Source organism: Pinus tabuliformis, chromosome 7 (assembly GCF_031772625.1).
Source record: "Pinus tabuliformis cultivar Carrire ecotype Pingquan chromosome 7, CPIR1, whole genome shotgun sequence".
NCBI classification, from domain to species: Eukaryota; Viridiplantae; Streptophyta; class Pinopsida; order Pinales; family Pinaceae; genus Pinus; species Pinus tabuliformis.
This window is the reverse complement of record NC_142293.1, coordinates 1,975,445,931-1,975,472,561: the sequence shown is the minus strand read 5'-3', so window position 1 is coordinate 1,975,472,561 and position 26,631 is coordinate 1,975,445,931.

Genomic DNA, 26,631 nt, shown 5'->3' with positions numbered 1-26,631 from the left:
TCATTGGCTCCAACCGCATAACCTCTGATGCCTCATAATATACCTTGGACAGGTATTTGGTTGGCGCCAACTAAGGGAACTTCTCGTGATCCCCTAAGTCCCAGTCCTCCATTTTTAGGGTCGGTATGTGGGCCAACAATGCACCCTCAAACACCACCTTCTCTGGCAAGAGTGGTGTAGTCACCATGAATTTTACGTTGTCGGGTTCTTTAGGCACCTTAGTTGTGGCCTTTCACGGTGGGATATACTTCGTTAGCTGAGTCATCGACTCACCCTCCTTAGCATCAATCTCCTTGATGCCTTCTCATAGTTCTTCTTCACTCAAATCCATCGGCTCAATTGGTTGTTGTGACCGATCCATCTTCCCCTTCTGGTGGACTTCCATGCGGTTTTTCTGCAGTGACTACCATGGAAAATTTTAGGGGTGAATTTTCGCCATTGGGCTAAATTAAGGGGTTTTATATTTTTATTGGGTGAATATTTTGTATCATAGTACATTGTTACAAATCGCCTCAAATTTGTTTTATAAAAAAATTAAGTATGGAGGTTAGCCCACCTTATTTTAAGGGAGAGGGTAAAAAAAGTAAATTTAGCCCTTGAAATTAGGAGTTACAATCTTCCATTGGCCCTCATTTTCAAGAAAATGTATTTATGATAGTTATAAATAAAAATATAAATATAGTGGAGGTATGGTAAATAACTAAAAGCTCTTTTTATACTTACTCCAAAGGTATGGTAAATAAATAAAAATAAAAATAAACTAGAGGCATGGTAAATATATAAAACCTCTTTTTATATTTAGTCCATAACCCTCTTTCTATTTAAGAAGAATCAAAAATGAGGTTTCATTTAAGTGAATCCTATGGGCCAAATACCACATTTATAAAAGAGGTATGGTAAATTAATAAAAATATAAATAAACGAGAGGCATGGTAAATAAATAAAACATTTTTTTATATTTACTCCATATGTCACCTTATATTTGTGAACACGCAAGCGTGTAAATAAATAAAAAGATAAATAAAGTGGAGGTATGGTAAATAAATAAAACCTCTTTCTATGTTTAGTCCATAACCCTCTTTCTATTAAAGAAGGCTCAAAAAAATGGTTTTATTTAATTGAATCCTATGGGCCAAATACCATATTTATAAAAAAGGTATGGTAAATTAACAAAAATATAAATAAACGAGAGGTATGGTAAATAAATAAAACATTTTTTATATTTACTCCATAAGCCACCTTATATTTACAAACACTCAAAAAATGTGTTATATTTAGGTGAAGCCTATGGGCCAAATTATTATTAATACCATGCAAAAAAACATTTTAACCCTAATATTAGTATTAATAAAAGTAAAGATGGCACATGGTATTGACCCATAGTATTCACATGGAATGCAGCCTATCTAAAGGGGGGAAGTAAACTAGCATAGATCCATCTTTACTTTGGATCAAATATCATGATATGCAAACTAACATAGAGTAAAAAATATTTGATCCCTCTCGGGGCTTGGTATATCAAGAGTAAAAATGGATCTTGTAATTTAATGTCACCTAAACATTTTAGCTTTGGTTAAAATAAAAATCAATTATTAATTTTATTAATTTTTATAAATTACTAATAGTAGTTTTTAAGCTCCAGGTTTATGATAACCCATGGTATTCATGTGAGCATGGACTATTTAAAGGGGAAATTCTATCAGCTTAGATCCATCTTAATTCCGGGTCTACCAAGTGCTGGGAGGGATAAATAGATTTTATCCCTCTAAGAGTGGTAGATGTGGAGTTAAGATGGATATATGTTGGTTTTTATGATAATGAAGATATAAATAGATAGTCGCTACCCAGATTTCCCACCATTTTTCAAACATTCTCAATATGATATCTCCATGAAAAAGTTAAGGTACTGATCTTGGATTAGTTGTTTGAAAAATATGTTGGTTTGTACAACCTTTCATCTTCTCTGCTATTCTTAGTTTGTCGTAATGATCTATAGGGGTTGGGTCACTACACCATATTGTCCTAAAATGTGGAGATTGTGCACCAAAAAGGAAATTAATCCACATGTTACAACGCTGTTAAAAATAGTATGAAGGTAGTGAATTATGTTAATAAGAAATTTAGATTGGGAGAGATGTAATTAAATTTTATTATTTAATTGAAGATTTCCAATTAAAATAATAATAAATCTACATTTATATATTTATATTGATTGGAAGGCTTCTCACAACGGTCACTTTTTTCCATTAGATCCCCTTCAGGCCTTTGGGATACCTACTACTTCATTATATTATATAGTCAGGGCTTGCTACTTGTTGGCGTGTTGGGGTAAACAAACTTCATGTGTTTTTTTTTATCTCGCAGTTGGAGTCTATGGAATAAGAAAGAAATTTGATAGCTTGACAAAAGTGGTAGAGAAAACATTAATCTCTCCTACCAGGACAAACATGGCCACTAAAACTTGCAACATTGTTTGAAGGAAGTGAAAATTATGTTTATTTTTTGCAAACATGTATGTTAGTATATTATAGTTTAATGAATATGTTTTATTATTATCATATATGGTTTCATACTTTAACAAAACATTCGCCAAGACTTCACAATGTTTTATTATTTAGTGAAAGATTTTCCAAGATCTTACAAGATTTATAATTCAGTGAAACATTCACCATGACTTTACAAGATAATATAATCTAGTGAGAGATTCGCTAATATATATATATATATATATATATATATATATATATATATATATATATATATATATATATATATATATATATATATATATATATATATATATATATATATATATATATATATATATATATATATATATATATATACATATATATATATATATATATATATATATATATATTAGTGATAAAATCACCTCCCATTTTTCCTATGTATCATGGCAATTCGCCCATTTATTATACATATAAATTTAGGGTGGTTCTTAAAATTTTCCCTAGTGACTGCCTCACCAAGACCTACTGAGGTTTCTTCTACATCTTATTAGTCGCCTTGGATGTAGAAGGTTTCGATATAAAGGGCTTAGGTAGGGGAGACCTAGGCGTTGTAGTCGGGAACCCTACAGGGATAAATGGTGTTGCTTTCGTCTCAGGGGGAGTTGAAGTCATATAGGCCACAAAAGGTTTTTGGAGAAAGTCTGGTACGTCAGCCAACCCTAGTCGTGAAAGAGCTCATCCCAATCTGGCTCAGACATGCAATTCAACTCTTGGCACAAAACAAGGCGAAACAACTCAATATCAACTCTCAAGACACAAAGTGTTCGAGTGTCGGAAAGCAAGCCATATTTATAGATGATTTTGTATTTGAATCCAACTATTCCCTCCAAATTTCGATCATTAATGCATCTCTGGCCACAGATTTCCAAGATATGCAACATAAACATAAATTCATCTTCCCCGCTCCTTTCAAAGTATATTTTTCCATCCAATCATCTAAAGTGATTTCAACGGTTATTTGCCAACCAAGCCACGTGGCACCCATCCTTGTGGTGCATCTCCCCTCTGTGCCTTACTTCCATCCATCACACAGCCCTCTTGCTTCATCTTTCCCACTTTTGGGCAGTGTATTTTATAGTCTCGTACTTCCTTGCAGCTGCCTGGAGTACTAATACTATCTCACCATCATATAGTCATTGCGTAGGGGTGGGATCACCCCTATACAGCTTCAATCGACTACCATTGACTTTTTCTGGAAATAATTCCTCGTCTAGCTTCGCGAGCTGAACTGTGCCACCATCTGTAATGTCTTTGACAACATAAGTTCCTAGCCAATGCATTTGAAACTTCCCCGGGAATTTTGTAAATTTGTTGTTGTATAGCAATACCAAATCGTTAACTTGGAAGGTGCGCTTCTTTATATCGTGATCATTGCATGCCTTTTCACTATCCTTTTGCACATGTTGATGAAGTCCTGTTAAAAAATGATCTTCTTCCCATTCTACTAGCTGCATGAGATGCTCCTCCATATTATCCTGATCAACCGTATCTATCAATGTTGCAATCTGTAGACTCGACACAATGTATTCCATGGGCATTACTGCCTCCAACGCATATACCAGTCAGAAAGGGGTTTGGCCTATCAACTTTTTATAAGTGGTCCTATATGCCCAAAGGACTGCTGCTTTGGGTCCCTCAACCTCACGCTGTCCTTCAAACGTAGGAATATTGATGTTTCTAGGGTCATCTTTGCCTTCTTTGGTAGTTACATTATAACATTATAGTGCATGGTGCAGCTGGGTATTCCAATCTGGCTGAACCCATGCTACCAGTTCCTCAGGTATTTTAAAGATTGCGGCTTTGATTTCTTGGAGTGCCTCATCAATACATTCAAATTCTTCTTCAAATCTAAATGTCAACAGGAAACTTTCCTTCAGGATATCCCATTCAGTCATCCCATGTTGTAGCTTAGTTTCCATATACCAATTCATTGGAATGGTATCCAAAGTGTGACAAAAGATATGAACCCATTCTAGTTGTGGTTCATCTCCCCATGCTTTAGTCCATTGCGCCAAATGTTCACATAGATCGTCCTTTCCTGTGTATTTCTCTGTCATACGGGTATTAGCATACCCAAACCTCTGCCTCATTATTCGCCTCTATTCTTTCCAATCGGCGAAGCTATCCTTATGTCTACCCCACTATCATGCAGGCGTAGCCTGAAGTGCCAAATCTAGCATTCTAAACCGATTCTCTTCTGGCACCTTGCTCTCAAATTTGTCCAAAAATAAATTAACATCTTCTAAACCATCATAATAAGGTAAATTCCTTACCTCAATGGATATGAATCGGATTGATTTCATCAACACGTTATAGTGCAGTGAGGAGACTTCATGTAATCGGTTCTGCCAATGCTCAAGCTCTTCATCAAAATCTGAAATGCATCTCTATCCCAGGCGATCCGTCCATCCACCGTAGGGTTAATACAATCCTCATTGTGCGCAATGATCTTTTAAATATGATCAAGATCACCCTCGTCCTCATAATATCGCATCGTTCGGTATATCGCGCACATTCCGTTGGATCTAATGGAACAATGACCTGGAGCTCCTTTCTTTCAAACATCATTCTACGCTTATTAAGGTTAATAATCGTGTCCATATCAAAGGCCCAATCAATGCCTAGTAGTGCAGGGTAAGGGTTACTATCATCAACTACCTCGATCACTTCAAAGTCAGCTAGGGCACTTTCTCCTTCAATAACTACTGATACAGGCACCCCATAGGAATGATCTTTTGCTGGTTTGACATGCATAGTTGGATAGGATACCATTACAGCACATGCCTCCCCATTCTTTCCCATGTTTTCTTTGGCATAACATTAGCTTCATATCCTAGATCGTGAATTTCATGGCCCATTTCATATTCCCTAATTTGTGCAATCAGTCACATCTCGTGACCTGTTCGCTTCTTGCTTTTGCCTACTTTGTGGACTGCACATTGTTCTGGAGGATATTTAATCTTACCTGTACAATTATCAATTAGATCTTGTAGCCCTTATACCACACTTTTATCCCATAGGAGCTTCATACAAGTCTTCAAAAATGTTGCTAACAATGAGGGGTCTACATCTTGTGCACTATTGTTTTCACCAGACTTCTCCTAACTTTCTAATGTAGAGGCTTCTGCGAAGCTCTTTTTAGCTTCCATAAAGGTTTCGTTGTGTGGCTTAGGTCAAACCCAACTTCCTTCTCAGCAGCCTTACATACCCATTCTTCAGCCTCTAGCTGCTTTCTCTTATCCTCTCCTGTGTCTATGCCGCTTTGTGTTATGATATTGACACTAGGCTCCTCTTCACGAGGCTCTACTCTCATCATTTGTATATTCTTCATAAGAGTTTGAGCTTTATTTTCTTGTATCTTTGTTATAAGTACTGGACAATATCTATGACATGGTTGAACTGCTAGCAATACTGATAGGATTGGTGCATCAGATTCAAACAATCGCGTGCAAAACGGTCTGCCTCTCCACAATTGTAACAAATAACCTGTCTGCAACCCCTTCCAGCTCCTCCTCCTTGTTCTCTTCCTCGGCCTTGGAACCCTTCGTGCACTGCACTTGTGCCATGATCCTAAGGCCGATTTTCCACCTACATCATATACGTAGGGGTCTGCTCCATCATCAGTTCATAGCTCCAACAGTTGTTCTCATCATGGCCAACTAATTTACAGAAAGTGCACAAACTTCTACAGGAGATGACAGTTATCAGTCTTGTGTTTCCCAGAGATTTGACAAATAAAGCACCATAAGGCTACTCCTGTACTCGGCCTAGTAGTTTTTTTCGGTTTCGGGGAGACAGGACCTCCCCCAATAAGGTAATTATGATAGACTGGACAGTGGTCCTTATCATGATCCTAGCTTTTACACTTTAGACACCAAACTTTCGTGCGCACCTCGGGTTGGTATTCCTTTCCCTTCTTAAGATTTTGTAGCTCCATGTGCAAGCTAGCTAGTTGTGACTAAATATTTTGTACCCCCAGATTCGTATCCTACACAGGTGAAGCCTCCAATCTCATGGAAATCTCCAAGGCTTCAGCTTGCATTCCTATTTTCTATTGTGACAGTGGTAATCTCAGGTGAGGTAGGAGCAAAGAAATGTACCAGTCTCTATGTTGATCATCTGTGATTATCATGTTAGCCTGCTGAATCAAACACTTTAGTCTTTGATCAAAGTCCCATGCAGACTCATTCACCCTCTACTGAATCTCTTTAAATTATGTTACTGACTTGGCTTGTGATTTGGGTTTCTTAAATTCATTGTTTAGTGCTTGTTTGGTTTCTAGCATAGTCATGTTGGGATTTCATAAGAAAAAATGGATATACCAACTCAGCGCTTTGTCCTGTAACACTGTGACTTGCTACGCTTTCTTCATATTGTCATCGGTGATCTTTTGTGCCTTCAACAATGTAAACTTTGAAATGGGAACTGATACTGTTACCCGTTTCGTAGAGATAACAAAAAAGTGACCTGATTTTGAAAAGGGGTGATGCAGAACGAACATGTTTTTTTTAGAGCATACTTTTTGGCACTTTAATTTTTTTATGTACATTACGTTTTAAAATCGTTTTAGAATGGTAGTGATTTTCATGCTGATTTAAAAAAGCGAGTATTTTGCATCACCCCCTTTTTTTAAAAGATCTGTGTTTTGGCTTTAAATTTTATAATGTATAAAATGTAAATAATTATTTTGTAAATTTGATCATTTTTGAAGTGGTCGTTTTCTTCACATTTTCTTGTTTTTTATTTTAATTTGAACTTTTTTTTTAGTGAGGTTTTTATTGTTTTGCATTTTTAAATTAGGAGGTCAATATTTAGAATTTTCGATATTCTACATATTTATACATCCTTAATTAATTTTTGAATCCACATGAAATAATTGTTTCTAAAAAACAATATTTTTTAACAATGGACATAAAAATAACCATTTTTAACATAAATATAACTAAAAAATTACATGTTTTGATAATTTTTTTCTAGAATTGACATGTCAAAATCACAATTTTTATACGATAATTTTAACCAAAAACGTTTAAATAATAGCGTTTTTTATGAATTTCATGTCAAAAAATAATAATAATCATTTTTTTTTTCAAAAAATAATGATTAACTTAAAAATCAATGCGAAAATCACATATTACAAATATTGAACGTATAACAACCCTAATTGAGTGTTTATTATTCTCATAAAATGTCAAAGTTAAAACATTGCAAAGCTTGATTTACAAGCATAACTTAAATTTAATCAACAATGTCACGTAATCCAAACTCTTCATCCTCTAGAGTTTCATCATTGTCTTCTTCCACAATATTTTCTGTTTCCTTTTGCTCACTTTCCTCTTCTAATGGGTCTTTGATGTCTGCGAATCTCCCAATGTATGTCTTTCCAAACATTCCATGTAATGGTGGTTGGGGTTCCTTTGCTTTTTTGCCACACGTGATTCACTAAAGTCCCCTTTATTCAACCCAATTTCTTGCATTGCATCTGAAAGAAATTGAAGAACATTAATTCTTTGCTAAATGAAATTGCACTGTATTGGATCTTTTTCAATTGCAATGCAATTTCTTCCTTTTTGAAGGCAACATGCTAGCGTTGTACCTAATTATCAAGCACAAGAGAAATAATGAACTAAATTAGTACAATGACATATAAATAAAAAAATAACATATTGAAATTCAATTCCATATAATAAAACTTACCTGAGCCAAAAAATAAATCCAGAACCCAATCTCCTTCATCTGACAAATGTCTATAAGATAGTTAATCAATAATTGTGGTTTTTATAAATGTTAACTATCTCTCATTTTCCTTTTGATTCCAGGAATCAACTAGTGTTATAGACATTTTTGTGCCTTACAGCATGAAGCATGAAATGTCCATAATCTAAGGGATCCAAAGTCCCTAAACATGTTGTTCCTACCCCTAGAGGAACAAGGTCAGCAAACCACAGCACTGAAAATCAGTTCTCCACCTGAAAACACTCAAAAACAAGCAATTTCTGGATCATGTCAACTGCTCCACTGAGCATCTGCGCTGAATGTCAACTGCCCCTCTCTGTACCTGCGTTGAATGTCAAATCCAACAAAGGCTACCTGCGCTGAGTGAGATTTGACAAGTGGCACAGTCATTATTCAAGATGTCAATGCCCAGGAAGCTTCCAAAATGACACTTGGATCAGGGAATTCGCCTAATGATGAGTAAGAGGTTCTTAAACTCCAAGTGGAAGCAAGGATCTCCAAGTGGACTCAAGAACTGAAGTATAACTGAAGTGAGAGAGGACACTAGTCAGCTTGAAGCCAGCCTCAAGCTGACTCATCCTGTCTCCAAAACTCCTATATATAGAGCTCTCTCATGAGGTCTAAGGAGGCTGGAATTTTGTGAATGTAAGGAAGTGTTGTTGGTTTGAGTTTAGAGCTATTGGGTGATTGCTTTCAAGGAGGTGAAGAGGAGATTTCTTTCTGCTGGGAGGTGTTGCTGGATTGGGCCTCTTATGGTTGTAACACTCCTTGAACTTTACTTCTTCCATTAATAAAGCATTTGAGGTTCTTCTATATGCATGTGTCTCAATGGTGTATTGTTATACTTGTGTATTTGATTTATTCTAATCCTTGAATCAATTATGAATGTATGCTTCTTGTAGTTTCCCTCTCTTGCCTTTTTGCAGGATCTTTTTGTAGCTGGGCCAGTGAAAGAGCAAGGAGCTAGGAGCAAGCAGCAAGGAGAGAAGATTGGATCAACCATTAGCGAAAGACATCGGTTAGTGGATCCCTTTCTCCCCTGTTTTACTTTCATAAAGAAGAAATCTTAGATAGCTTTGCTTCGGTTGTTGCTGAGGTACTATCACCCTTAGAGTGGGATAGGGTCATTCCGTATTGGATACTTTTCCCTACAACAAATTGGCGACTCCACTGGGGAATCGTATCTTGTTGGTTGTTTGTGTTTTTGCTATTCATTTCATAAACATAGGGAGTACCGAATCGAACTGCATTTGGATCTTTCAAATGCAAAGTAGAGGGCAGCTACTCTAGCTCAGTTTCTGGGCATGTTTATGATTTGAAGAGCTGATCCACAAGGACTCTGAACAGCTCTTAGTGATAGCTTTTCATCCTCCTAATTACCCTTTAGTGTGTACTTGATTGATAGCTTCTGATTTGGCCAAAAACTGTGAATTTTTTAGCAATCTGTGACCCGGAAACCAAGAGAAACGAAAGTTTCGTTCTTCAGTGCAGGCACTGTGAAGGCAGTCTGCATTTCAGCGCAGTTCCTGAAGGGGCTACCTGCGCTGAATGTCAAACTGACAGTGTACTACCTGTGCTGAACCAGTCTTGCCTTGTGCTACTGGGGTTCCCTGCTGTTTCTTGCCCTGTTTTCACCCTTGTTTTTGCAGCCTGTTACCAGTCAATATACGTATCTGAAACCAACTTTCCTTGCCACTATTCCGCCTCAGGTTGTATAAAGAAACTGTGTTTGTTCTTTGTGTATTTCTTACATCATTTACAGTTTCCCATAACGAAAAGCGAACTAGTCTTGCTTTGACCTCTTAGATCCAGAACTGTGATAAGTGTCGTATTGATCTTAAGAGTTAGTTTGTTTGCTGTTCATAGCTGATTGAGCTTTTGCTTTCGTCATATGGTTTGAATTTATGTATTTCTAGTGTTGAAACAAGTAAATCTTAAGGTGTCTTTTGATTTTGGACAAAGCTTGTTTGCTTTCACTTGAAATTGAATTCAAAATTATACAACAGCTTTCTTTTTGTAATACATCAACATTAAGAAAGAGAAAAGAAATACCTACATTTTGCATTTGCATTTTTGATAAGTTGCATGTTGATCTAGGAGAAAGTGCATTAGTGTGTGCTTTATGATCTGTGTGAAAAGATGATGTCTTTCTTTTCCCTCAGTAGTTAGGATTTTCAAAGTTAAAAGATTATAAAGCTTGCTTATCATCTTAAACTGCATTTAGGAATTTGTACCAACACATCTCGTGGTGATCCTGAAAGACAAACTTTAAAAAGATCAACTTAAAATATATTGAATGAACCTAACAACGCTTTGCAACATAACGCTCACAGTAGAGGTCTAGGTAGAGACGTGTTCTGGCGTCGTTAAACGTAGTGACTGTCGATCTCTACGAAGGTGGGTGATTCCTCCTGAGGGACGATAGCACTAATACGGACTTGTGCTCCCACATACCGTCGCGTATATATTGGGAGACCCCTATAGGCATTTATCCTTTATCCTTAGGAAGCCGTGTCGGCCGCCCTACTGATCGCGATGCAGTGAACACAGCATTCACGAAGATCGACCACCCGTACCGTAAAACGTATTCTGTGGTTTCGCGAAAGGTTTGGCACACCGTCTGCCTAGATCTCCAGAGCAGTTTCTTCTGGCCTTTTTCAAACTCTATAACTGAAAAAGTCCAACCGAGAATTTGTCACTTCGGGCTCGTTAAAACATCGAAGGAGACTAGAGTCATCTTTAGCTTTTTCTCGACTCTTTAAAACTGAAAAAGCAAGTTGTGTCTAAAAGCGTCTAATAAAATTCATTCAATTCGGAAACATAATTCCCCTTTTGTATTTTAGTTGATCGAGTAATCCGCAACCGTGGAAGAAAGTCAATTGAAACCCTGTCGTTCGCGGAGGCTTGCGAGTCAACCGTCTTTGTCTCCGGAATCAAAAGTAGTACGGAAAAAGCGAACTCGCTTGACCGGGTCAAAATCTCCCATCAAAGTTAGAACAACAGTTCCAACATCATCTGAGATCCCGGTCACTCCAAGTATTTATGGAATCCCTGTCTCTATTGAAGAATTTCAACAGCCACAGAGGGACAGTAACACTGATCCTGGTCTGAGAACAAGTACTTGTACTACTGAACCAGTTCCATCTGTAACCGGTCCAGAGAGTCTTGTTGCTCAAACAACTGTCGCTGTCGAAACAACCCCTTCTTCGGCACCAGAAATCTTTTACGGACCTGACGGTCTTCCTCTTCCACCTGGTTTGATTGCAATAGAAGAAATCGTAGAGGACCCGCAAGAAAATACTCCAACTCATTTTGGAGTAGGAGTCACTCTTTTTCCTTCTGCATCAGAAGTTTGTCCATCACCAGTGGAAGTGCCTGTAGAATCGCTAGGCAATTTATTGGATAGACTTAAAATGTCTGAGCAACCGTCGACATCTAGGACTGTGTCAAATGACACAGCGACGGCAGAAGCCCCTGCTGTCACTCCAACGATGTTTGCCGGCGTACCAGCTGTCCCAACTAGCTCTCAACAGCTAGAAGGAGTCCACCCAGGGACTATTTTGACAGTGTGGTCTGTTCCAGTTTGTTCTTCCGGTATAATACCCGGTAATTCTTATGTTGAAACTAGACAAATTGATCCCTATGGAGGTCAATTTGGGCCATCCAGTCCTCAAAGGCAATCCATACCCTTGAGCTCTGGATCGCTACCGTATGGGGGGCAATATGCCCTTTCATTACCCCCTCCGGGAGGATACCCATACGGCAGTTCTCAACAATATTCAGGTTTGACTGAAGTTAAGAAAAGTGGTTGGGTAGCTATGTTACCCCAACAGCCAAGAGTGGTGTATTCTATGCAACAATGTGTACCTATGTCTAGCATCCCGACGACGCCAGCTATTGTAACCGTGTCGCAAGTTCAAACGATGCCTGTTGTATGTCAACCCCAGGTTGTAATGCAACAGCCCCTTGACCCTGCAACACAACCACAATCGCCAACTGTCGGGACGACACAGGTCCAAACGGGTACGATTACCCCGCATCTTGGTCCGTCGGTTAGTATAGCACAGCAAAACATGGCTTCGCAGCCATGGATGGTGCAGTACCAACAACCACAGTTCCAACAGGTGTACCAAGGATCTGAGCAACAGATCTTTGCGAATAGTGGACAACCCTATATTCAAAACGGGTTAAATCAACCACTTTACAGTGGTCAAGTCCACCAGCCGTATCAGTCATACCAGCATCAATTGCATTATGCTGGTATGCAAAGGCCTACTGCTCAGGCGATTCCATCGTATCCTGGGTACGCCTCGCCAAACCTGAGTCAACAGTTACCATTCGTGGCAACTTTAGAATTACCATATTTACATCGATTAACGAACGATCCAATTGCCTATGCCCATTGGTGGCCAGCAATTCCTCACAAACTTCCTTCGGACATTCCTAAATTCAATGGAAATCCTGGCGAAGACCCGTCGAATCATGTGATGACTTTTCATCTGTGGTGTTCGTCGAACACCTTGAATGATGATTTGATAAGGCTTCGCCTTTTTCAGAGGACATTGCCAGGTCCGGCGGCTAAATGGTATATTGAGTTACCTAGAGCCTCTTTCGACAATTTCAGTTCCCTAGCCACGACTTTCTTAACCCACTTTCAGTTACCTATAAGGTACGAAACTGGAACAGAGATCTTGACCAATTTCAAGCAGACGATGGCCACACATATATCCGATCATATACATGAGTGGCGTCGTCGTCGCAGAATGGTAAAAACTTATGTTCCAGATCAGCTATTAGCTGAGTGGTTTATAAAGTCGCTTCTTCCTGCTATAACGGAAGATGTGGCCAAGGGAGGGGTCGTAACAGAGGAGCAAGTTATTGCTCGTGCCCAGTATTTAGACTTAGTGTATACTCAGTCTGGCATGCTCTACGATAAGATACCTGACGCCCCTAGACCGGAATTTTCAATTCCTCCTCCTCCTGGATCAAATAGTGACTCTCATGCCGGCGACGGTGTGATTGGCACTGCAAACGCAAAGTCGACAAGGGATTCGAATAAGAAAGCCCGTAAGACTTCAAATCAAAAAGCAAATCAAGAAATTCTTGCTTCGGAAATAAATGCCATATCTGCGGATAAAGGCAAAAATTCCAATAAACCAGGAAGCAAGAAAAAGCAAAACAAAGGGAAGAAGAAGAAACAGGGTGAGTCATCCCCTCAAAAGACTTCTTCAAACCCTCCTGGGCAAGGGAAACAAATTTATCCATGTCAAATATGTGATGAAGAGGATCATTTCACAAAGAATTGCCCATTCAAAGCTGAGTTAAAGAGGTTCTTTAAAAGTTCCCAAACCTCAGCTGTGTTAACTGATCCATTTCCCAACCCAGGTCAAAATATGGTTGATAGTGGAAATGCTTCCCCGTCGCAAGTGCTAATGTTATCGATCTCTAAGCAAAATGATGCTTTGATTTCGACAAGGAGTAAAGATTACGGGAATCCACAGGTGTCGAACGACAAAGGTAAAGATCAACCTAGTAGTTAGACAACAACTTCGGCAGAAGTTGTACCCCCCATCACGCATGAGTTAATAATAAAACCGCCGAAGGGAGTAGTACACAAGTCGACGTTTAATCCTCGCGCTAGGGCGGCGCAGCATTATAACATAGTGGAAAATTTGGCCCAATCGCCATCCGCTATGTCGACTCTTGAGGTACTGCAAAATTGCCCATCCCAAAGGCAGGCGTTGTTATCAGCAATAGGTGGAGTGGATCCTAAGGATTCCAATCTTGTATCCTTTGATCACAAAGGATATGATCCTCAGTTACCAGCTCAACTAGCTTTCCTTATTCAAGTGAAGGCACTCAACAAAACTGTTCACAGAACAATTATTGATGAGGGGGCATCGACATGTATCATGTCGATGAGTTGCTGGAAAACTCTCGGATCTCCAACCTTGTCGCGATCTTCGACGACATTAAAAGCATTCGACGGAAGGACATACACCCCGTACGGCATCCTAAATAACTTGAAGGTTGAACTAGGAGGAAAAACAGTGGAAATTGATGTTGAAGTCATCGATGGCAATCTTGACTATAACATCCTACTGGGAAGACCATGGGTATATGCCATGGCAGCTGTAGTGTCGACTTATTTTAGGAAGATCGCATTCCCATTTGAAGGAGGGATTACGGTCATCGACCAACAGAACTTCCTCCCTAATGGTTCACAAGTTACAGGAACCATTCCCATGATCCATGGGAGCGACCATTCAATTCAAGATATCGGAGTAGGCCTATTGAAAGACCCCACAATGATGGGAGCTTTCGCGTTGCCACCTCCTATCCATATAGGAAATATCCCGTTTGTAGCAACATGCAACATGATATCTTCCTTGAAGGTCGCAGAAGACAAAGTCGTCATGGATCATTCGATGGTTTTGCCACCAAGCCCTATAGAAATATTGTAGCAATCAATGTTTCGGGCATGGGAGGCGAACCCAAGTCAACGCTCGTCAAGCGTTTGGGTAGATAGGTCTGGAGAATATGGTACCCCATTAGATCCTTGGTTGAAAGTGCATGGGACTGACAAAGGAATCTTACAATCAATGTTGATTGAGGGAGCACCATGGAATGATCACCACCATCGTTCCCTTCTTCCAGAATGTGAAGAAGATACTCAACATGACCTTTACCACCCTTCAGTTTTTGAATTCCTAACAAATACTGTAAATACGGTGGATTCCGAGCCAAACCTATCCAATATTGAAGAGACTATAGCCATAAATATCTCGACAAAACCTGATGTTGTAGAGAATATTCATGTCGGCAAAAGTTGTTCCCCTTCAGACCTGGAAATATATGGTGCTCTTTTTGGCGAATTTAGAGATGTCTTTGCGTGGTCATATGATGAAATGCCAGGCATTGACTCGAGTATTGTTGAACATGAAATTAAAATGTATCTTGATGTCAAACTAGTAAGACAACGGCTTCGACAGGTACACCCTAAGAAAGCCGCTGCCATTAAGGCAGAAGTTGAAAAACTTCTCCATGCTGGATTCATCTACCCGGTTCCTCTAACCGATTGGGTATCGAATATTGTCCCTGTTATGAAAAAACAAGGGACGATAAGAGTGTGTGTCGACTATAGGGATGTAAACCAAGCTTGTCCAAAGGACAACTACCCTACACCCTTCATCGACCAGATAATTGATGAATGCGCCGGATGTGAGATCTTTTCCTTTATGGATGGATTTTCCGGGTATAATCAAATAAATATCCGCCCACAGGACCAGTCAAAGACTGCATTTATCTGTCCGTGGGGCACATTCGCTTATCGAAAATTACCCTTTGGTTTGAAGAACGCAGGGGCGACGTTTCAGAGGGCAATGAATTATGCCTTCCATGACATCAAAAACATCGTTCAACCATATCTCGACGACCTTCCGGCTCATTCGCGAAAGCGGACTGATCATCCGCAGCATTTGAGAGCGATATTTCTACGTTGTCGACACTACAAGATAAGACTCAATCCGCACAAGTGTGTGTTTTGCGTCGGTTCTGGTCGTTTACTTGGCTTTGTAGTCTCTAAGGATGGGATTCATCTCGACCCCTGTAAGGTTCAGGCAATCATTAATTTGCCTCCACCTTCAAATGTGCTTCAAATTCAGAAACTCCAAGGGAAAGCAAACTTTCTGAGGAGGTTCATTCCAAATTACGCAGAACTTGCTAAAGGTTACACTCGTCTTTTGAAAAAGGATGTACCTTTTGTTTGGGACCAGGTCGCGCAAGCTTCCTTTGATGCTCTGAAAGATTCTCTAGTAAGAGTGTCATTAATGTACGCCCCAGACTATCAAAAGGATTTTAACCTGTATCTAGCTGCAGCAGATACGACCATTGCGATGGTTTTAGTGCAAGAAGTCGATGGAATTGAACATCCTATTTATTATTTAAGTAAAAACTTAAACGATACAAAAAGCAAATATTCCTATGTTGAAAAACTAGCGCTTGCAGCTGTTCAAGCGATTCAAAGGTTTCGACATTATGTCCTCTTTCGGAAAACTACCATTTTATCAGATTGCAACCCCATGACGTATATACTGTCGCGACAGTTGCTGGGGGGCAAATATTCAAAATGGATAGCAATCCTTCAAGAGTTTGACCTGGAATTTGTAAAATCCAAGTCAAAGAAAGCTCTAGTTTTCGCGGAATTATTGTGCAATCTCCCATCGTCATCCAACGATGAAACATCGAAAGAGTCAACCGTGGATGAAAATTTGTTTCTGATATCTACAAGCGATGAGTGGTATGGAGATATCATAGTTTATCTCCAAACCCAAAAATTCAGGCCTAACACCTCTCACTCTGAACAAAAACGTATACGATACCAATCCAAAGACTACATGATCGTCGGTGATACGCTTTACCGTCGTGGTATCGATACAGTTCTGAGGAGGTGCCTTACCCATGAGGAGGCCGAGAAAGCCCTGAATGATTGTCATTCAGGCGCGTGTGGGGGGCATCAATCTGGATATGCAACAACACAAAGAATCTTACGAGCAGGATACTTCTGGCCAACTGTCACACGGAATCTGTCAAGGGTGCGGACACGACTGACCTTCCTAGAAGTCTAAGACATTCTAATGACAAACAAGACAAAAAGGAGTGATCTTTCTCTAAATACACCTTTTACAACATGAAAACTACAAGTGTTTAGGCTTACCTTATTCCAAAACGCTGTTGTTGAAGTCCGTTCTTGACGATCCGGATGAGCTCCTCCTTCAAGTCAATTCCTGCAACCACAAACAATCAAACAATTACCAAGCACTTGCATTTCATATAATAAAACATATATCCAACATGCAGACCAAGGAACACATGAAATAACTCATTAACACAAGCTATTGAGAAAAATAAACCAGTTTGTATTAATAACGAAACAAAGAAACTCTTACAACCTGGCCTTGGTGTTGTGCAAGTTCCTCCCAGGGTCCATCAAGGGTTTTCCTCTACTTTGACAAAGCTCACCCTCTCCCAAGTAGAATCAAGTGAAGACAATCTCTCCTCACAAAGGCTCTAATGGAAGACCTAAATCCTGCAGCATTTACCCAAAGAAAATGTATAGCTCCAACCTCCTCTCCTTCTGGCTCAATGCCTTTATTTATAGTGCTGTAAAGAGGTTATTCAGGTCCACTATCAATGGGATCATCCCCCTCTATGGGTGGGATAGCTCCCTTATTGATGGGATAAGTTCCCCCTTAATAGAGATACATGAACCAACTGGAGGCGCATCCATTTCATCAAACCGACCTCTAGAATGTTCTAGAAGTAACCACAAGTAACTTTTTCAAGATAAAACTCGCGCATTTTGCCTTTTACAGAGGGACGCACCTGTCCCTTAACATACAGAGCGTCCATGGACGCATATTTTGTGAACAAGGTCTGCGTCCCCGCAGGTAAGACTAGAGAGAACCTGCGACCCCAGAGATAAACATAATTTTTACAAGACTTTCTCTCTTCTTTGAGTTTGAGATGGATAACAGAGGCATGAGACTTGCCTAAGAGGGTAGCATGACTGTTGATTTGAGCCATACTAACTGTAAGTAGTCAAGGTGACATTTTTTAGTGTAACAGATTGCCCCCTAAAGTGCGAAGCCTGGAATAGAATAGGGTTTTGTAATTCTAGGAAGGGTGAAGCGCTTTATCATTTCAAGGATTGCCTTGTGGATGGCCTGGTTGGAACCTGCAATTTTCAACACAAAATACATGGATAAGATTATATCATCACTGAGGTAGGCATTCCCATACTCAGATTCAAAACTTTAACTAATGGACTAACTATTCTGATACAGGAATGATCTTGCAGTACATCATTTTTATAGACTTTTGTAGACACAGTATGGACGCAGCCATCTGTTTATGATTAGTCTACATAGATAATGAATACAAAACTCCTCGCAGCCTGGATGGTAGAAACTAGATCCAGGGTCTTCACTTCTACTTCCCGAATTGGTACGATTCTAGCCATGTGATTAAATGATTCGATGTCGAACATGGTAGAAACCACTTGATTACCAGTCAATGATGTAAACTGTTAACAAGCGTGAGAGAAACCACCAGTAATGTCAATGGTCCTCAAAGTACCAAGCACAACCCGTGAAATGTGAATAGATGTTTTGATGTCGAACACTTCACGGAATCCTCTGATCGAAAGTCAATGATGTAAACTGACGTCAAAGGCGAGAAACCTGCCATTGATGCATGCAGACTTCAAGGTACTGTCGATTCCTAAGTCATCTTTCTAGATAATGTGTCGATGTCGATAGAAAGCGACCCGTTGCAGGCAAGCCCGCAACACGAAATCATTGTTCAAGTTGAAGAAATGTTGCTGTAAGGACTGACTCAGGGATGGTCAAATGGATGACAAGTATTTTGCAGATGAAAGTTTTTGCTTGCAGACCTCTTGAACACATAACGACACAACAGATGGCTTGGTGACGAATAACTCAAAGTTAATCCCCGAAACCCGGTTAAAGACTTTCAAAGTGATTTGGTCAACTGTGAGGTAAAAGATTTCCAAACCCAGGTGAATGAAAAGTGTCGTGTTCAAGAGCGGTAATAAAGTTTCTTCTGAGACAAAAGGTGACAAATAGGTTCATTCTTCTCTTTTTTCCCCCACCATTTCTGGCAAGTACCTCTTTATTTTTAACAAGCTTGAGGAGGATAACATATGCTTGATTATAAGCTCATCCTTCGGACGAGTCCAACCTAGTTTAAATTCGAACCCTAGGAAGGAGTGGTTCGTTCCTGTTTGTAATTGAACAGGTCCTCTACTGTAAAAGTTTAACGAGCCCAGTATAGGAGAAACTCGGCGTTTTTCATTTTAGAGAGTCTGAAAAAACAAGGAAACTCCACGTTGAACTTTTTCGTATATTTGTGTCCCTCAAGCCCGAAAAAGTATAAAATAATACCTGGGGGAACCGCTTGATCTTGCGACCAAGGAGTACTTTCATAATAGTGTCGTTAACCTGAAAAGTAAAAAGCGATCAAGGACACGTCGTTTTATTTCCTTATCGAGTTCGAAACGACAAAAACCCGGCAATCTTTTCCTGATTTTGCGGTCAGAAAAGAGCTAAAAGGGGACCGTCTTTTAATTCCGTTTTAACGAGTGAAAAAGAAACACTCGGCGATCTTTTCATGTTTTAGGAGTCAGAAAAGGGCTTAAAAGATGACTCTGAAATTTTGTTTGTGAAAAATTACAATTTCCCTCGAAATCCCTTTGTCCTGCACAAAAGCGACACATTACTCATACCTGTTTAAAATAGGCAAAAATACATTCAAAAACATCTTTTCATGGTAAAAAATGAACTAATTCATCCAAAAAACCTATAAAAAGACCTTTTACCATGTCATTTTTACCGTTTCACTGTTGAGGTTGAAAAAAGAGCTTTTGACAAGAAACTTCCCGTGGTCGCTGCGGAAAATCTGACCGTCGGAATCGAACGCCGTCTCATCCAGGTATTTTACACATCCCACTCTGCATTTCTATCCGTTTAGAATTAATTTTTAGGTTTTAGTTTCATTTTTTGGGGGGGTTTTGGTTTTGGAATGCGCCTCTCGGCGGACGCAGGTGCCCTTCGGGTGACCTGCGTCCCCCGACTTTTTCTCATACGGGAAAACGGTCGGAAGACGCAGCCCGCCTTCAGGCCAGCTGCGTCCGGGCGCCCTGTGCTACAAAGCCGGGGTGCGTCCTCCGAGAAACGCGCATTTCAAAACCCCAACTCTCTCAAAAAACCACCAAAAATTCCCAAATTAATTTCTAATTGCTATTTTTGATATGCAGGGCATTAATCATGTTAGACTGGAGAGAAAGAGAGCATGTAGAGGAAGATGAAGCTGCAATAAATCATCAACCTTCCCTGGATGCCCTAAGAGCATGCGGATTATACAAATATTGGACCATACCGGGCATGAGGGGCCAGGTAAGATTCTTGGAATGGCTGGTTGAGCGATGGAACGTACAAGAACAATGCTTTTACATAGGAGGGCACCAGCTCGAGATAGAGCCCTCGGATGTATACTTTCTCACTGGCTTGCCAAACAGAGGTGAGCAACTCAGTCTTGCGGGGACTAGGCCGGGTGGCCAATCCCTTGATAGTCTCCGCGAGATTGGTGCACACCTGGGGCTCACCATTCAAAAGGCATAGAGATAAAACACATCACTCTGCCGGAACTCAAAGTCATAGCGTTCACGGTTACCAGAATTTGCGGCGCGGCCGCTTTACACATTGCTTCCGGATCCCAAATGCGGATGGCAATTGACTGTTACCAAGGCACCATTTTCAACTGGTGTGAAGCTGTGTCGGCTCATATGAAGAGCCAACTGACCAAGGCAAAGAACGGACGACTAAAGACTTTTGGATATGGGCCTATAGTCGTGAGCTTTGCCTTGGAGAGAATTCCAATGCTGATCCCTCAGCAACTCACTGTTGATATCTTGGGTCCCCAGCAGCCAAAGCTGATACGATGGGTTGCGGTGATGGCCCGGCATCCTGACGAGGGCGCGACAGTAGTTCGATTCTCAGATAGTTATTTTGACTGGTTAGAGGGCCAGCTTTTTGTGATACAGGACTTTCCGTATGCCGGAATGGATTTCAGAGGTGATCCGGACATGGTTCTTCCACAGGGAGAACAATGGGACGACAGAGGTACTTTTTATTTTCACAAGTTTTCTAGTTATGTATTTTTTTGTATTTTTTATATATATCGTCTCAAAACTAATAGTAAATCTTTCAAAATGCAGATGTTGGTCCACAGCGTCCAGCCAACCTCCGGCCTTATGATAGACTACATCCAGCTGCACCGGTACCGGCCCCACAGGATGCGACAGCAGAAGTACTAGCTGAGTTGGAGCATGATCTAGAGCGTCTCACGGCAGATATACCTGAGACTACTATGGACGACATTCCTATCAGGCTTCAGCGCTTCGTAGTCGCGGTCCCTGGACCGTTTAGGAGATTTTTGCGTAAGGTAGCCCGCGCAGTGGTGTCGTACAGAGAGCACCACCAGTGATTGACTAGTCACTTTTGTAGTCACATGTGACATTTTGACTTTTTGTACTATCATTTTGCCGATCATAAGGTGTTTTAAACCTATGATCGAAGACGATGTATATATTTTTTGACACACTTCTATCTATATATATCACTATTACCGGCTTATCTTGTTTAACATATGTGATGAAATGTTTTTAAATTTACTTGCATGATTATCGTAAATGTCTGTCCAACATTCGAGAAGCAATTGCATCTGCTAATGTATTCAAAGACCTTGGAATATGTTGATATTCAATGTAATCAAATTCACGTTCCAAGAGACGCACTCTCAAAAACAACCTTAATAACACAGGATTTCTAATGGCATAAACTCTATTAAGCTGTAATACAACAAGTTCAGAATCTAACCTCACTATCAAACGTCGAATTCCAAATGAAATAGATTCGGATAATAATTCAACCACTGCACTGTATTCTGCAATGTTATTCGTTGTTTGACCGAGGCTTACCCCATGCATAGAAACTAACTCGTCAGAGGGCGAATAGATAACCCAAGCTGCGGAAGAGATATTCCGTGTACTACGACAAGCACCATCAGCAAATCCAATGTATGTTTGGAGAGGCGTCGACATCTACAATATCAAGAGTAAAACCAAGATAAGCCAAAATAATGACGAAAAACCACACTTGCTAAGCTAAGCACACTGACTAAACTAACACACTTGCTAGCTAGAAAGAAAATCTAACCTATCTAAAAATTTCTCCATACCCATCATTTTAAGCATAATACCTCTTTAGGTAAAGTCCATTTCTGGGTTTACCCAAAGAGTCCCCATCAAAATCAACTAACTCATAAGCCCCTTTTGCTAGCTTTCGCTTTACAATGTAGGGCCCATGCCACATGGGAACGAATTTTCCGGCACCTAGCTTATCGTTAGCTTGATCATATAATAGTACTAGGTCTCCTTCCGAAAAACTTCGAGGGGTTACATTTTTATCGTACTGAGCTTTCATTCGTTTCGCGTGAGTCTCGATAGCTAAAGTAGCGTCACGTCGAGTCTCATCTAATTTAGCCAAGTATAATAACCGTTTCTCCTCTTCGGAAGTAGCTGGAAGTAATTCGACAGCCATTTGAAGTGATGGGATTTCGCATTCAATAGGTAACACAGCTTCTAAGCCATAAACTAGCTGGAAAGGGGTGAAACCTGTTGAATTTTTCACTGAAGTTCGATATGCCCATAGCGCCGAAAATAACATGTTATGCCAATTCGTTCGATGGATACCAATGATCCGTCGAATCATGATGACTAGAACTTTGTTGATTGACTCAACCAAACCGTTGGCTTGCGGATAATAAGGAGTAGAGCTATCGTGGCGCAAACCAAGCTGGCTTGTAAGCTCAGTCATCATGACATTTCGAAAATGGCTCCCATGGTCAGTAATGATTGCTTGTGGGACACCAAACCTAGTTATGATATGATTGAATACGAAAACTGCAGCTGTCTTGCCGCTTGCGTCGAATGTAGGCATCGCCTCGGCCCATTTTGTAAAATAATCAACCGCGAGGATGATATACGCATGCCCCCCGGCCGAGTGAGGGTTACAAGTAATAAAGTCAATGCCCCATTTGGCGAATGGACCAGCGGCAATTATAGGGTGGAGAGGAGCAGGTGGAGCGCGCATCTTTCGATCAAACACTTGACAGTTGTGGCATGTTCTGACAGCAAGGATACAATCTTTAAACATAGACGGCCAGAAATAGCCAGCGCGCAACACCTTCTGAGCTGTGGCATACCCAGACATATGACCGCCACATGCTCCAGAGTGACAATCATTCAAAACTCTCTCAGCCTCTTCGTGAGTTAAACAACGTCGAAAAACTAAGTCTGCCCCCCGGCGATAAAGTGTATCTCCAATAATTCTGTATTGCTGGGATCGAAACCGAATTTTTCGACGGTCTTCCTTGGAAGCTTCAGGCCGAAAGGTTTGGGTTTGGAGATAGATGATTATATCCCCATACCACGGATCTAAAGTGCTAATAAGAAACAAAGATTCGTCCACAATGGACTCCTCTGCCACAGTCTCTGTGTCAGCACTCGGGAAATCACACATCAATTCCGCAAAAACTAAAGATTTCTTAGACTTGGACTTCTCGAACTCCAAGTCGAACTCTTGCAGGATAACAATCCATTTAGAGTACTTGCCCCCTAGCAGTTGTTTTGTCAAAATATAAATCATAGGGTTGCAATCCGAAATAACTGTAGTCTTGCGGAGAAGAATGTAGTGACGAAAACGCTGGACAGCTTGAACGGCTGCCAGGGCCAATTTCTCCACATGCGAATATTTTAACTCAGTGGGATTTAAGGTTCTACTAAGATAATATATCACATGCTCTGCTTTGAATTCATCTTCTTGAACTAACACCATTCCAATGGTGGAATGCGAAGCTGCGAGGTATAAGAAGTAGTCCTGGTTGTAGTTGGGAGGATGCAATAACGGTGCATGGGTCAACGCGTGTTTTAGTGCATCAAAAGATTGTTGGGCAATCTCGTCCCAAAAGAATTGTGCGTTCTGTTTCAACAACCGTGTAAAACCTTTAGTGACCTCGGCGTAGTTTGGGATGAATCGGCGTAAAAAGTTCGCTTTCCCTTGCAAACTTTGGAGTTGGCGCAAACTCGAAGGAGGAGGCAATTTGATGATAGCCTCGACTTTCGAGGGATCGACGCGAATGCCGGTTTTTGAAACAACAAATCCCAGCAATCGACCTGTTTCTATACAGAAAACACACTTGTGGGGATTCAACCGAATTCGATAATGCCTACACCTCATAAAGATTGCTCGTAGGTGGACAAGGTGATCAGCTCGTTGTAAAGAATGAGCAGGCAAATCATCGAGATAGGGTTGCACAATGTGCTTGATGTCATGAAATGCATAAGACATCGCCCGTTGAAAAGTGGCCCCGGCATTCTTAAGTCCAAAAGGTAATTTGCAATAAGCAAATGTCCCCCATGGACAAATGAATGCCGTTTTTGGTTGATCGGCAGGTAGAATATTGATTTGATTATAGCCTGAGAAACCATCCATGAAGGAAAACATCTCACTTCCGGCACAATCATCAATAATTTGATCGATATAAGGCGTAGGATAGTTGTCTTTTGGACAAGCTCGATTGATATCCCTATAGTCGATACAGATTCTTATTGTTCCTTGTTTTTTATTGACGGGAACAATATTCGATACCCAATCCGTTAACGGGATCGGATAAATGAAACCTGCTTTCAACAGCTTTTCGACTTCTGCTTTAATTGCAGCCGCTTTTCGAGGGTGAATCTGACGCAACCGTTGCCGAATGGGTTTAGCATCCGGGTAGGTTTTGATTTCATGAACAACAATGGCAGGATCAATTCCCGGCATTTCCTCGTAAGACCAGGCAAACACGTCGCGGAATTCTTGGAATAGGGCCTTGTAAGTTTGGATTTCTTTTCAGTACATGCGGCACCTATATGAATGTTCTCCTCGATTCCGGGCTTCACTGAAATATCAATGGGAATAGTACGAGAAATATTCCCTAAATTCAGCTCTGAATCAGAATGTTTCGTTGGATCCTGAGCGTCTTTGACATATTCAGCGGTAAAGATAGATGAAAAATCATTTTCAAATGCATCATCCTTAGGTAAAAACGAAGATCTGTGATGGAGATCTTCCCATGGTAGATCATCTACACTTAGGATTTCGCGAAGTTGTTCGTCAGATGACACTTCTTCGGGAAACGTTATCCGTTCTAAGGGTGAGGTGAAAAGTGACTCTTCACTGACCACATTCATTTGGTCGGTTGAATGAAAGTCGGTAAAAGACATAAGAGCTTCATAAGCAATCTCATACGGACTCAACGGCATAACATCACCGAGTGAGTCTAGCTCAGAGTCAGAGGGAACATACCAAGGATCATCATAAATAATGTTTTCTGACGTGATCATATGAATTGTTGCGAACGAAGGGTCTGCATTGAGTGGAGGGAGAGGAAAAGTTCCCAGTAAACCGGAATCCTTAACTAAACCTACACCAATGTCCCTATAAGGGATTGTCGTTTTACCAACATGCTGGATAGTTTCTAAAGAGGTTGGGTCGGATGAAAAGTATGTCAGCTGATCAATAGTCACGATCTTACCGTTATGTGGAAACTTAATGACTCTGAAGACCGATGAAACGACCGCTGTCATAGCATATGACCAACTTCGACCCAAAAGAAGGTTGTAGTCTAGAGGGGCATCAACCACTTCCACATCCAGACTAACGGTTTTACCTTCGACCCCTATAGGCAATTCTTGTAGAATACCAAACGGACGGAACCCACGGCCATCAAAGGCCTTAAGGATGGTGGGGGATTGGTTCAACGAAGGAGAACCAAGCGATCTCCAACATTGAATCGACATAATACACGTAGAAGCTCCCTCATCAATCACAGTCCGATGAATAGGCCTGTTTTTGACTATCACTGGAATTTGGAAAGCCATTTGATGGGGGAGACGCGGTGTACTACTTTCTAGATCAAAGATCATTAGGTTCGGGTCCTGAACATCGACAGCTCCAATAGCCGACAAAAGCAATTTTCGTTGCGCTGGACATGATTGCAGCACTTCGAGTGCCGACATTGCTGAAGGTGAAACAGCTAAGTCTTCAACAATGTTGTAATTCTGGGCTGCTCTCGCATGTGGATTGAAAGCAGACCTTCGAAGTACACCCTTGGCGGGCGGCTTAATCACTAAGTCTGGGTTAGGTTTTTCGATCTGTAGTGGATCGGAACCAGGAGCTGAGGTTGATGGGTTAGAGTGAGAAGATTCTGCTTCTTTACCATCAACAGGAGCCTTACTACCATAATCTTGCGATCGAGTCGCAATCCTGACATGAGACATCATCAAAATGGGTTCTTCACTGGCATTCGAAGAAGAACCTATCATCTTATTCTCCTGCTCTGGAAATGGATTTTTTAACACAGCAGGAGTCGGAGAACCTTTGACTATTTTCACTACCTCGGCCCGATGAGGGCAGTCTCTCGTAAAATGATCTTCTTCACAAATAAGACAAGGATAGCGAGGTTTGCGCTTTTCGTCATTGGTTTCCGACTTTTCCGTTTTCTCCTTTGGAGCCTTGTCTGCTTTAGCCTTCTTCTTTCCTTTCTTCTTTCCACCGTTTTTGGATTTGGCCGTAGATGACTCTACAGCGTGAATGTCGGCGGTAAGTTCAGGAGGAGAAGACTCTCCTGTCGGAGAATCAGGCAAAGTGATAATTGGAGTATTGGAGGCCTTGGAAGA